The sequence below is a fragment of the Sylvia atricapilla genome, chromosome 1, assembly GCF_009819655.1.
Source record: "Sylvia atricapilla isolate bSylAtr1 chromosome 1, bSylAtr1.pri, whole genome shotgun sequence".
Taxonomy (NCBI): Eukaryota; Metazoa; Chordata; class Aves; order Passeriformes; family Sylviidae; genus Sylvia; species Sylvia atricapilla.
The window spans coordinates 63,908,865-63,921,618 of record NC_089140.1 but is presented as its reverse complement, the minus strand read 5'-3'; the positions used below and the strand labels follow the sequence as shown (position 1 = coordinate 63,921,618).

The window sequence follows — 12,754 nt, the reverse complement described above, 5'->3', positions numbered from 1 at the left end:
AGAACATGCAAATGTCAGAAGCCAGTATACAGCAAAACACATCCTGGCAAAAAATAAAAGCAAGATGAGTGGGCAATGCTGACAAGTGATGTGAATTTGTATTGGTTTTACTAATCCATTCAGGAAAAAAATGTAGTTGAAATATCTTGGTATGGTATGTCTTTTTTTGGTATTGAAAAAGAAGATTGAAGCACGATTTCAAAACTTTGTGTTTAGAAATTTCCTGTGAAGTTATCCTTTAGAAAGTGGGAGGAAAGCGAGGTTAAAATTAAATGAAACCATTTCAAAGCAAGCAAATAATTTCGTTCAAGATGAAATGAAATCCTTTCATCCCATCCTTCTGTAGTACTGGGGGTTAAGTCTTCTCTAACAATTAGGAAACACACTAATTATTCCTTTTGTGTTCTATTTGAAATACTTTATTACAACTTTTGTTTATTATAAAGAGTAAACACCAATGTAGGTACTCCATTTAGCATGTTTGTGAAATATGGGATGTTCACAGCACTTGGAAAATACAGGAGTTAAACTTTAAAATTAGGGGGTTCAAATAAACCAAAAAATGGTGCTGCTTTTCCGTTAGCAACTGTTACTGCAACTATATCCTAAGATTATAGAAAAGCTTGGGTTTAAGTGCTCACTTGCATTTGAAAGAAGAAGAAAAAATTCTTTGCACACATTTGCTTGTGGTCATGATGATTTCTGGAGCTTTTATCTTTTTCATTCTCCACATTATAACTGGCCTTGCAACTTCTGGTTGCAAACGTGAAGAAATAACGGTATTTACTTACTGTCTCTACATGCTGCTTGTCAGGGCATTGTATTGACTGTGGTAAAAACTGGCTCATTGTAACACCAGACTGGAGAGCCCTCCTGAGGACAGCCTCCCTTCCCAATGTACTGTAATCCCAGTTAGGGAGGGCTACCCCTGGGAACAAGGCTGGGTTTGTTCTCTTGGTCTGCTCCAGGCTTCTGCCAAGAAAAGTATCGACCCTGCTTCCTGTTCTGGTAGTGGAGGGTTGAGTCACGCTGAAGAACATAATCATCAGCTACTCTGTGCTACTATGGCATGGTTTTAAACCAGTGCTAAGAGCTCAGTCTTTGTGATGTCACAGCATGAATGATTCCGAGTGTGGAAGTTGGCTAAGTTGGCTGCAGCAATAGACCTTCAAGATTCCTTCCTCCTAGGTCTGTGTTTGTGGAGCTGTTAAGAACTTCAGTTATTGTTAACCTGTACTTTGGGAATTGCTGCTTATCTGAAAAGAAGTAAATCTTCATGGTGTTTCCTTGGGGAAACTTTCCTCATTGATCTCATCTTCAGACTTGGCTCCACCTTTGAAGCCCCTGTTGGTCAAGCTGCCCCAACCTGTGAGGGTCTGTGTCTGTTCCATCAATGCTGTCATTTCTAGTCTACAGCAAGATGAAGAAACAAATGAGGAAAGCTCCTTGGGCTTCTAAATATGTAAGGGGGTATTTAGAGTAGTCCTATAGAATTGGGAGGCTCAGAGTACAGAGTGGAAGACAGAGGCATTCCTGATACCTTATCCATGTTCTGTCACAGGTGGATAATAATCCATTTGACTCTACTGGAGTATTGTTTCAGTACTTTAAGTGCCTTCTGTGTGCAAAACATTGGTTAGAAATTTACACCTGAGTTTTAAATTAGCACTTGGTAAGGTGTTAACCTGTGCGCCTTCTAAGCAATAGCTTTGAACCTCCTAATAATGCAGCCTAGATGGAATTTGTCTCTTCTCTCTATGCTTGGGTTTAAGCCAACTCAACTGTGTAAGCTTCACAAAGTGTCTTCACATGTCTATCTTGCATAGATAATATTTGCATATATACAAACCCCCTGCCTCAAAATAACTTTTTGAGGCAAAATCCACCTTGCTGCAGTGTTGTAATTCATCACTGGTGTGGGAGATAAGTGTCTATAATTGTATCTTTAATGAGGCAAGTGGGACAGACTGTCAAAATCAACTTTTCAGGTGCTGTGAAATCAGATCATGCCTGTGGCCAAATGGTGAATCTGCTTCCCCTGTAGCAGAAGGATTGTATTAAGCTGAGTGAGTGATAGCCCTTCTCCTTAAGAGCCAGAGCTACCCCTAACATCAGCAAAACGTGTTTCTGTGTGCCTATGTCCTCCTGGTACACTTGTGTGCTAAGGCATCTCCTAAGGAACTTAGAGTCCCTGGGGAAGAGGTCACCCCCTGGCTTTTGATCCCTGGTTGTTCTGTAGTCACTGCAGCCTGGATAGAAATATTGTAGCCCATGGTGAAATTGTGACCATCTGCTCCTTGCTGCTAGTCCAGGGACCAGGAATGCCCAGTTCTCTTCCTTGAGAGCCTGGTTGTTTGTTATCACCATGGAGTCTTACTGTTGCCAGGGCCTGTTACTACAATAAATAACTCCACAGAAAGCTTTCTTCTTATGCCCTGTCACACAGACATCGTTGTCCTTGTCCAGACACTCTTCTCAGAAGACAAGAGGGAGTATGTTTCCTCTGCAGAGCTGGGATGCTGGTCTGGGAGTACCACGTCTGTATAGGGCATTCAGGGTGTCAGTGAACCTCCTGTGGGAACTCAAGCTGTTGGATGAACAAGATATTGTCATGTAAAATACACACATTTCAGTGTCTACTTCAACACCATTAGCCATGGAAAAAGATCAGTTCTAAATCTGGAATTCCAGGCAGTAAGGCAAGCTTCTAAATGGGGAAAAATGTCATGGGGAGACAGGGACAGGCTGTGACTAGGGAAAATGTTTTAAGCATCCTTTGAGATCATTGTACAATTTCTTGATTACTGTTTGAGTGTGTTCACATCCTTAGAAGTAGATGTCTGTAGGAGATTTAAAAAAAGAAAAAAACCAGCCATGGTTTATGCTTTCAAGAGGTTGTTATAAAAGACAGCAGAGAAATGTTAAGTCAGTGCTATCAGTTGAAGATCATGTCTTGGGTCACTTGTGCTGACATCATCAGCTAGTTATAGTTAGAAGAAATAGAATTTTTTCCCCCCTCAAATATTTACATGAAACAGACTCTTTGTATGAACTAAGGATTCAAAACCTTTTGAAGATGAGCAAAAGCTCAAGTAATTGTTAATAACAATGAGAAAATTTTTTAATTTTTTTTAACTTCCTGGTTAACTTAAGTTAAACTTAACTTCCATTTCTTCCTGGTAAGAAATGAATGTCACTTTTTGACCTTACTTTGACTTGTAGTAGTAACATTTCTTTAAAACTTGCCTGTTTTCTGTGTATATATGAGAAACGGAGATGTTTACGTGACTAATGTCTCTTTTAAATAGTAAGGCCAGTGGACTTTGAGAATGCAATGAACCCCAGTGCTGAGACAGTGCGACTCCAGCCTAAGCGCTCCCTCTGGCCGGCTGGCTGCAGGCAGCCTCTTGCCTTCCTCTTGTCTCCGCTCCAGGCTCTCAGCTGCTCTGCTTGGAAAGCTGTATAAAGTCATTTGCGTGGCAGGGTGCCCGAAGTGATCTTCCCTGCCCCAGTGCACCCTGCCTGACTGTGCAAAGCACTGCCTTAAGGTTCCTGTAGGTTCCCTCTAGCAAGTGCCTCTGCTGAGCTTGGAGCACGTGTGTGGCTGTACCTACCTGTGCCGGCATCCTGGCGCTGCAAGGCACTCTCAAATCGGCACCTGCTGTCTCCTGAGAAACAGCTGTCTTCCAAGACATCTTGTTCTTTTTTCACCCCTGATCACCAGGGACCTGACTCTTGTGTTCACTCTGAACTCACACAGAATGCAAGCCAAGGAACCTTTTGGTGTGTGGGTATTTTGTTGTTGCTGCTGTTCTGTTTTCTCTCTTTAGCAGATGTTTGCAGGTTGCATGTGGTAATGCTGAAATGTGACTGATGCTTGATGTAGGGCAGAACAGGATGTACAGGCTGAGCTTCTTGTTTGCATTTCTGATTAAATGATTACTGTGATGGTGCAGTTCTAAAACTTGGTTTTAAGTAAATAGCAGGTGGAATTTTAATCCTTTTCAAAGAGGTGACTTTTATTAGTTCTTTCAAACACAGATAAGATGATAAAATGGAAATAGTGTCACTTATCAAAGTAAGAAAATTGATTAAATGCAAAATCATAGGCTGTAGCATAATCAAAAACTAGGTAAGCTTTATGATTTACGCTTTACAAATCGATTATCGGCACATAAAAGACAAGACAAGTGATAGTTTGAAGAAATAAGAGTACATGGGATGTAACAAGTGGCATGAAATCGGCCCTCATTAATATTTATGGCAAAGAACTTTCTCAGATCTCAACAGGATTTGTGCACTTAGAGCCTGAACTTTTAATATCTGATGCACATGATTCAACTGACATGGTGAACAGTATGTTTTTGAACAATCAGAGCTAGAGACTTTCAAGAGCAGACTGCTCTCATGCTGATGCTGACTGATGATAGAAAATCCTTTCTCTCATTTTAGCAGCTTTTCATTAATATGTAACATTAAAAATAAGCAAGATGCAGTACAGTCAAGGCACCAGGATATGTAGTATGTGAAAAAATAGCAGATTTTCATAAATATAAATTAAGATAATTCTCTTCAAGAAAGCCCATGGAATGGAGGCTATGTGAAGCACAACATGGAAACTGAAGAGAAAGAGGAGCTGTGAGAAGGCCAGTATGGTGGGGAGGGGGTGGGAAGTGCAGGTCTCTCCATGCTTTGTCTTGTGAAAATGCAAGCAAAAGCCAGTCACAGGGATGTGCATGCTGGGGAATGATCACTACAAAATCAGAAAGCTGTTTCTATAATTGCTAGTGGTATGTGGAGGAAATTGAAATGTGTGAATATTTTAAAATGAGGGGGTTGTTATCAAAACTTCCAAATCTGAAGCTGTTTGATGGCTTGCAGGATGCTTGGGAAAACTAAATGGGAGGCAGGACATCTTGGTATCTGTGACCTTATCAGCTGTCTCTGATTTATGCACCTAAATTAGTGAGCTGCTGCAGAGAGGGGAGAAAAGTACTATCCATGGAATGGCATTTCTGATACACAGCAAGGCTTTGCTGGTCCTGCTAAGCAAACGATTTCCCATTAAGTATCACCACCCTGGCATGCATGCAGATAAAAAAACATATCTATCTCCTAAGGTTTGGAAGCTATTCACGGAGTTCATAGCTATTAACGGAGCAAAGGTTGGCTGATTTGAAAGGAGAGGCAAATTTCTGAGATTTTTAGTCTGGTAACAGTCCTGCTGACTTTGAACAATAGAAAGTGATGGCGGATTTTTCAGGGATTCTGAGTAGCCATTTTTCTCTTTGAAAACAGGACTGAATAGTCAGGTGGCTAAAGAGGAAGTGCCCTGACAGCTAGTGAGCACAAGTAGTGATTTGGAGGGGAGTTTGAAGCCCAAGACTGCAGCCCATAGTGTGCCTGAAGAGGGGAAAGGGTGCCCATTTTCCCTGTGCTCTGGTGACTCCCCCTGAGGTGCTATCACTACCCCAAGGAGGAAGCTGTCTGCTGAAGACATGGGTGATGGAGTGGAGGAGAAAATTCCACCCCAGGAGAGGAGGGCTACAGCTGGGATTGAGTCTGGAAGCTGTTGGGTGCAGTAGGCAAAAAATGAGCTGGCTTGTGGAATGAGTGGAAGGATGGGCTGAGAAAGAGATGAGGAGGTAGGCTTGGATGCATAGGATGGCTGGAAACCAAAGGTGCTGGACCAAAACTAAGAATTTTTGCAACTGAAGTCAAAGCCTCTACAGACTGTACAAGAACTGCTGCATTTCAGTGACTGGCTGCTTAGCTAAATCCAAACAGGCCTTCACACACAGGCACTATATGATGTTTCTTTTCCTGTGGTTTTCTTCTGTTCTTAATTTCAAATCATACCTGGGTGATGGTAGATCAATTTATGACTGCTTCCATCTTTGTCTCATTCATGTCATGTCAGGCTCTAGGTACTCCCAGATGGACTAAACAGCTTGCAGAGCTGACCTTTAACACAGAGCGTGAATTTTGACAGATAGTTTGATATTTGTAAGACTTGGGTGATGGCTAAAATGGTGGCTGTAGTCAGTGGAGACCTGACTTGGTTGTGTTTTCCCAAACCAGCTCCATGGCTGGCTCTCCTGTGCGACTGTTGTATTTCAGTGCTGTATGTGATCCAAATGCTGTACGTAATCTCTCCATGGTGACTGCACAGTATTTGTTTCTATTTAAGGAGAGAAAGAGGTCTGGGTTTTCTGCCAGAATTCCCACTCAGGTAATTACACTTCTGCCTGCAGAATTTCCCCGTGGCTTCAATTGTAGTAGTTGTTCTTCACTCTTGCTACTAAAAAGTGTGAACATATACCTGCTGCTGTTTTGGGAACACAGCAGTGGCTGCTTTCCTGAGGCAAGTGAAGTGACCCTGCTATGCCTCCTTTATGCTAGACTTGCCCCTAGTAAAGACTGCTGCATCCAGTCATGCCACTCTGCAGCTCTCATCTTTCTGAGCCTGACTTTGGCATAGCAAGTTGGTCTTGATAGTGAGACAGCCAGCTGGAAGCCAATGAAAAGATGATTAAGAGCCAAGAGAAAGCCATATGGAGAGAGAGAGAGAGGGATTTCTCTTTACAGAGTTATAAGTAAAAGTGTTTATGTCTTTGGATGCCTCTAGCTGTTTTTTTCCCTTATTTGCATCAGTTTTATGGGTGGGAAGTGGTTGCAGTTGATTAGCAAATGCTACCAAATCTCTTTAGCTAGAACAAATGTTGTAAACAGTAGATATTTCGGGCAGCTCTGTCAATACTAAAAATCAACCTGCCAACATTGTGATGGTAATCACACATATGTCATCATTATTATGCTAATGTTAACTACAATATTATATATGATACCAACATATAAAAAATATTGTTTTGCAAAATAAGAGATATTGAATGAAGGGCCTCTTGCCTCAAATTGGCATGATGTAGAGTTGGGATTTTTTTCTGAACTTATGACAGCTAATAAAGTCCAGCTCAGTCTGGAAAACTCTTCTGCATATGCTTAATTATCTTTGAAGTCAAAGTAAACACAAACCGTGTTCACTTGGGGCCTTATACAGAGATTTAAAACAGAGGATGTCCAACATTAATAAGTTAAGAATCATCAAACATAGTGTAGATAGTAAACAGAACCAAGACAATTGAAGCAAATTATTGATTCATGGAATTCATTCTTTCTCTTCACAGAATGTTCACATGCAGATTCTGTTCTTTTGAATGCAGTTCTTATTCAGATTTACTAAATGAATGTTATAGTGAGTGTGTGGGTTTAAAGAAAAAAATTCTGTTAACTAATTCTGTATAGATCATATTCTCAAGATTCAAGCTGTTTCACATATGTTATTGTTTCAGTTTCCCTGACTGACTGAATGCTATGCAAGTGAATAGCACTGAAACCCTGCTTGAATTGCAGCTAGGAGTCAAGGTGCTTAAAGTGCTCACTTTGGAGATGCATGTTTCTCATGAACATGGAAGAGTTTAAGAAAAGTCTGACAATTTGAAAATAGGAATTTCTGTTAAAACTTGCTGTTTTCTTTCCTGTCCAGCCCAAAAAAAAAAAAGTTAATTCGGCTTATTAATTACAAGTAGAGTCAGGAACTGTACCACTTAGCTGAGAGCAGGAGATGTAATGTTACTGTAATGTTCAAGGCAACTTTTGCCCAGTGCTCTCTTGAGCAAGGATTCAGACTGGCTTCTCATGATTTTAGTTGTAATATGGTGAACTAATTGTGTGTGTGTAGGTGGGAGGCATGGGTATCTGACTGTAAGTTTCGAAGGCCTGATCTTCAGGGTGTTCAGAACCTCTGTGTTGTGTCCCACCTCTGTATCCAATTCTCTGCAGAATACAGCTTGCCTGAGAGGTACAAGAGCTTTTTCTTTCCCATCCAACTAGAAAAAAAACTTCATAAAGCTGAAGGTACTTATCTGAAGTACATCTGCATGTCTCTGTATTCTTTTCCCCCCTCCCAAGCAACCGCAAAAAAATTCCTGTTCCTCTCTCAAGTTGATCTCAATGAAAGCTCCTCATGGCTATTTTAGATCCTTTTGCTTTCAGTCTGAATACACCAGGCCTTTTCCATCTTGCAGAAATTGCCTATGAGTCTCTTGAATATGTCTATGGGTTTCAATGAGATCCTATTTGAATTGATGGATGTCGCTGTTTTCTGCAAAAGCTTGTGTTTCTGCCACTGAAGAGTCCTTGAAGACTTCATACCATGCAGGTATGAAATAACTTGTAGTGACATCTGTTCTCCAAAAATATTCAATGCACATTAATTGGGTGGGTTGGGAATAGTTCAGAAGTCATCAGTTTGGGCTGAGTTGGCCTTTTCCCCATGCCTTTTCAGACCCATACTATTTTACCTGGAACACTTGATGTTAGGTTTAACATCAGATTTTAAGCCAATGAGTAAATTCTCAAAGCTATGGTAGAAATTGCCACGCTTTTCCTTTTAAGCTGTTGAACTAAGCAGAAATACACTTTCCTAAGGGAATACAGGAACCCTGGAAGTGCAAACCAAAGCCCCATCAGAATAGGTATAGCTCTTAGAATAATAGAATGTTCAGGTTTGGAGGGGACCTTAAGGATCATTCAGTCCAAATAACCCTGCCATGGACAGGGACACCTCCCACTAGACCATGTTGCCCAAGGCCTTATCCAGCCTGGGCTCGAACACTGTCAGGGGTTGGGGCACCTACGGTTTCTCTGAGTAACCTGTTCCAGGGTCTTGCCATCCTCACAGTAAAGAACTTCTTCCTAATCTCTAATCTAAAATCCCCCTCTTTCGAGTTGTACCCGTTAGTCCTGTCCTGTCACTACAGTTCCTGACAAAGACTCCTTCTTTGGCTTCCCTGTAGACCCATTTCAAATACTGGAAGGTTGCTATGGGGTATCCACACAACCTTCTCTTCCCTAGCCTGAACAGCCCCAACATTCTCAGCCTTCATAGGGCAGTTCTCTTATCAACTTTGTGGATTTGCTCCAGCAGTTCCATGTCCTTCTTATTTTGGGGACCCCAGAGCTGCATGCAGCACTCTGGGTCCAGAGCAGAGCAGAGGGGCAGAATCCCCTCCCTCACCCTGCTGGCCACGCTGCTTTGGATGCAGCCCAGGATTCCATTGGGTTTTTGGGCTGTGAGCACACACTGCACTCGTGAGTTTTTCATCAACCACGACCCCCAAGTCTTTCTCTGCGGGGCTGCTCTCAGTCACTTTTCTGCCCAACCTGCAGGTGTGCCCACATGTGTGGTCAGAGGATATGTAACAAGAGGATCTCTTGGCAATATTTCTCCAGTCCTGGGTACAAGCTTCATGAGGTGCTGTGCTAATGGAGAAGGAAATGTGGATGTATAGGTAGCTTCGCCTTAAGATTCTGCTTACCATTAGGATAAAACTGTGGTTAGGGGCGAGTTATTAGACTCCAGATCTGAACTTTCCTCATGGGTGTTGGAAACTGGCATTCTTCTTTTCAGCTTATATGCATACAGAGCTGCTACATGTTGGACTTGGGATGCTCCTGGAATGAGAAATATATATCTGCTTTCCAGGGACTGCCTTGTCAGAGTCTATGATTCAGCTCTTTGCCTTATGGATTAACTGGGAGTATTCATGTACTTTAAAATCTTCTTTTAAAACATTTTGCTGAGATGAAGTCTGTGCAGTTAATTAGAGCTCTGCCACTGTTCACAGAATGCTGGCTGTGCTGAGCAAAGCTCTTCAAACACCTTTTTCCTGAATTTGAACAGGCAAAGCACTGGGCTCTCAGGCTTTCTTGGCAGGCAGAAGTGATGAGGTAAGGAGCTACTTGTTCCTGGTGGCATTTCTGTGCTGCTGGGAGACTGGCTGTGCAGTGAGGTGGAGCCAGCACTCCTCATCTCCTGGGTCTGGTAGAAGCATGGGGCAGAGAGTGACTTACTGCTCTGCCAAATGCAGTCTGTCCTTACTGGGAGCCACATATCAGAGATGTCCTTTTGGCACAGTGGTCCAATGCCATTTTAGCAGATGTTTAATGCAAAATTGTCAGCGCTTCTAAGGAAGCTGTGCCACAGCTTTGTTCCTCTGCTCAATAGCAAATTCCTTCAGACTCCCAAACTCTTTTATCTGTAACTGGTTCATAGTCCTGTATCCATATTTGAACCCTTTGTGATCATTTCTTCCATCCCTTGATTCAGTGCATCCTTTCCCTTTGCCCAGGGAACATCCCTCCAGCTTCTGCCCTCTTCTGAGTGAGCAGCTTTCATGCTTTGCCTATCCTTGCCCAGAGCCAGTTCTGTTCAGAAATAGATTGATTCCATTTTTCCATCTAAATGTGGAATGGTCCAGATTTGTATGTGAGAGCTGAGATCAAAAACTTGTTGTTTGCTTCTACTTAAACAAAATATGTTTTTTTAAAAAAATAATCTGAAGATGTTCCAAAATTTCTCCTGAAACGTTTTTCACTTTCTTATATTTCAAAAAAGATTAGCAGAAACATGGAGCTGCTTTGGCAGTTGTGGAAATAAAATTAAAAAAACATGAGTTAAAATGCAACTGCTCAAGCCTGGGGGGCGGAGGCTGAAGAGTGTTTACTAGAAACATACTTGCTGTGTGGCTGGGACAGCTTTCTGTTTGGGGAAATATTGCAAATCTATTCACTTTACATATGGACAAGTGGTGATTTATCCGTGTGCTGCGTATCGTGCGTGTACCCCGAGTACAGAAATGCCTTGTTCTCAAGAAGCTTCCATCCCTGGAGTGAAAGGCAGCAGCTATTTTTAGTAGCGTGCTGCAGCATTGCACAGGAGAGCACAGGATGATGCTGTTTCCCCAGCTCACTTCATGGATGACTTTGCTAATTTACTATGTGAGGACTGATGACAAACTAGTACTATCAGAGGAGCACAGACACAGCTTCATGCTTTTTTGAAAGAAGTCAGCAAGGTTGTGCTGGGGAGCAGTCTAAAACCAAACAACAAAAATTATTTCACTGGAGTAGAGCTCATAAAGCTATGCCCTGTAACTATAAATGCTTGAAATTCCAGATTTAGAAATAGACATTACAATGCAAACCCTGGGCTATTTCTGTCAGGTGCCCAGAAGAGTGGGCACTGAGATGTAGTAGCTGGTAGTCAGGATGGAAAATGCCCTCTGTGTAAAAAAAGAGCAAAAGACTTGCATCTTTACTCCTGCTCAAACACCTTTTCTGAAGATTTAACAGATTCTGACCAGGTACTGCCCTCTCTGTATGCAGGGGATGTGTGCCGTAACACAGTAACAGCAGTAACAACAGTCCCACGCTTTTCTGACACACATGATCAGTTGGACATTAAATCCCAACGTGAAACCTTACAACAAAAGGTTGCAGTGGGCTTACACAGTCTTGTCAGGTTGCTGGAGTTCCAAAGTCAGTATTTTGCTTGGGTGATGACACCAGGACCATCACATTTACTCTTCTGTTGACAGCTGCTCTGCTGATTTCCCTCTGCAAATGGTTTTGGGTTTTGCAAGTGTAACGGGTGAAGAGCCATGTGAGTGCAACAGAACAATTTGTTTCTGCGGTAAATAGAAAAAGCAAAATGCAAACACACAGGGAAATCTTGCCTCCTGCATTTCAATTGCTCATTTTTTTTAGAAAATGGTTGTTGGAATTTTTATGCCTTCTCCTAGTGTGCGTTTGTGTATTTCTTCTCTCGAGATTAGCTTATTACTGTAAAAAAGAAGTTAGTGTGCCCAAGGAAATGCTGTTGTTGAGGGTGATAACGTGGAATTTGGTGAGTTACTAACGAAAATTATTTCAGCGGAGTTATCAGAGAATAGATACGTAAAATGTAAAACTTTAAACTTGGCAAGAGAGTCCAAGATCTGCATTTTCCTGATTAGAACTGCTAGAGTTATTGGGAAAGCAAAGCATAATTGCAGCTTACTCTGTTTACCTGGGGTTTTTTTTCAAAACTGAAATGTATACAGAAAAACATTTGAAAATCAAGGATTTTCATGCAGTTTGAAGACCTGTGAAGAACCAGGCTTTATGAATTTTATAAAAGCCTTGCTGGGAATGTTTTAGCAATTTATAACAACGCTTAGTGGTGCATAGTGGGAGTAGAAGTTGTTGTGCATTTGTGAGCGAGGATTTTCAGTTGTATTCACTTCATAAAGACGAAAAAATATTAATAAAGTCATTCAGTCATGTTTTGAGCTCTGGAACTTGCATTCTTGCAGAGGAATATTGGAAATGGATTTCAGACCATTTGGGACTGTGATTTGGTTTGTATGGCCTGTCACCATAGATCTTCAGTGCTGTACATAGTTTAAAATATGACCAACATAATAGTACTAGTAATGTTTCTCTTCAGAGTAAATTAGGTAAATATTCAGCCTTTAAATAGCCATGACAATTTCTCCTGTTGTTTACAAAGGATCCCCACTGTGGCTATTAAAGGAGAACATATGGCTTATTGATACAATGTCAGCTTCTCAAGGTGTTTCACTCTCCGCCTGTTTTAGAGCTGTCATCTGACAGGCACTCTGGAAAAAATACCTTTAAATGCCAAATCCAGTTCCCAGGTGAGAGCCTCACAACCAGAAAGAAGTAAAATGTACCCTCTGGCCTTCCACCATCCATCACCTTCCCTATCCCTATGCTTTTCTTCTAATATATATTGACTTGTATTTAGCTTCCTCTGAAAAGAATGTCAAGTTTTTAATGCAGTTTGTTGTTTTATGCAAACCTTTACAACACAGTTTGCCCTTAGTTAGAGGGTGCCCATGCTGGGTGGTGA

At 41.6% G+C, this 12,754-nt stretch overlaps 1 protein-coding gene across 1 annotated transcript in view; it reads left to right on the top strand.

Annotated features, from left to right (window-relative positions):
- The window catches only part of ATXN1 (ataxin 1), a 362,269-nt gene that overhangs the window by 35,746 nt on the left and 313,769 nt on the right, over positions 1-12,754 (top strand). The gene's annotated exons all lie outside the window — the stretch shown is intronic.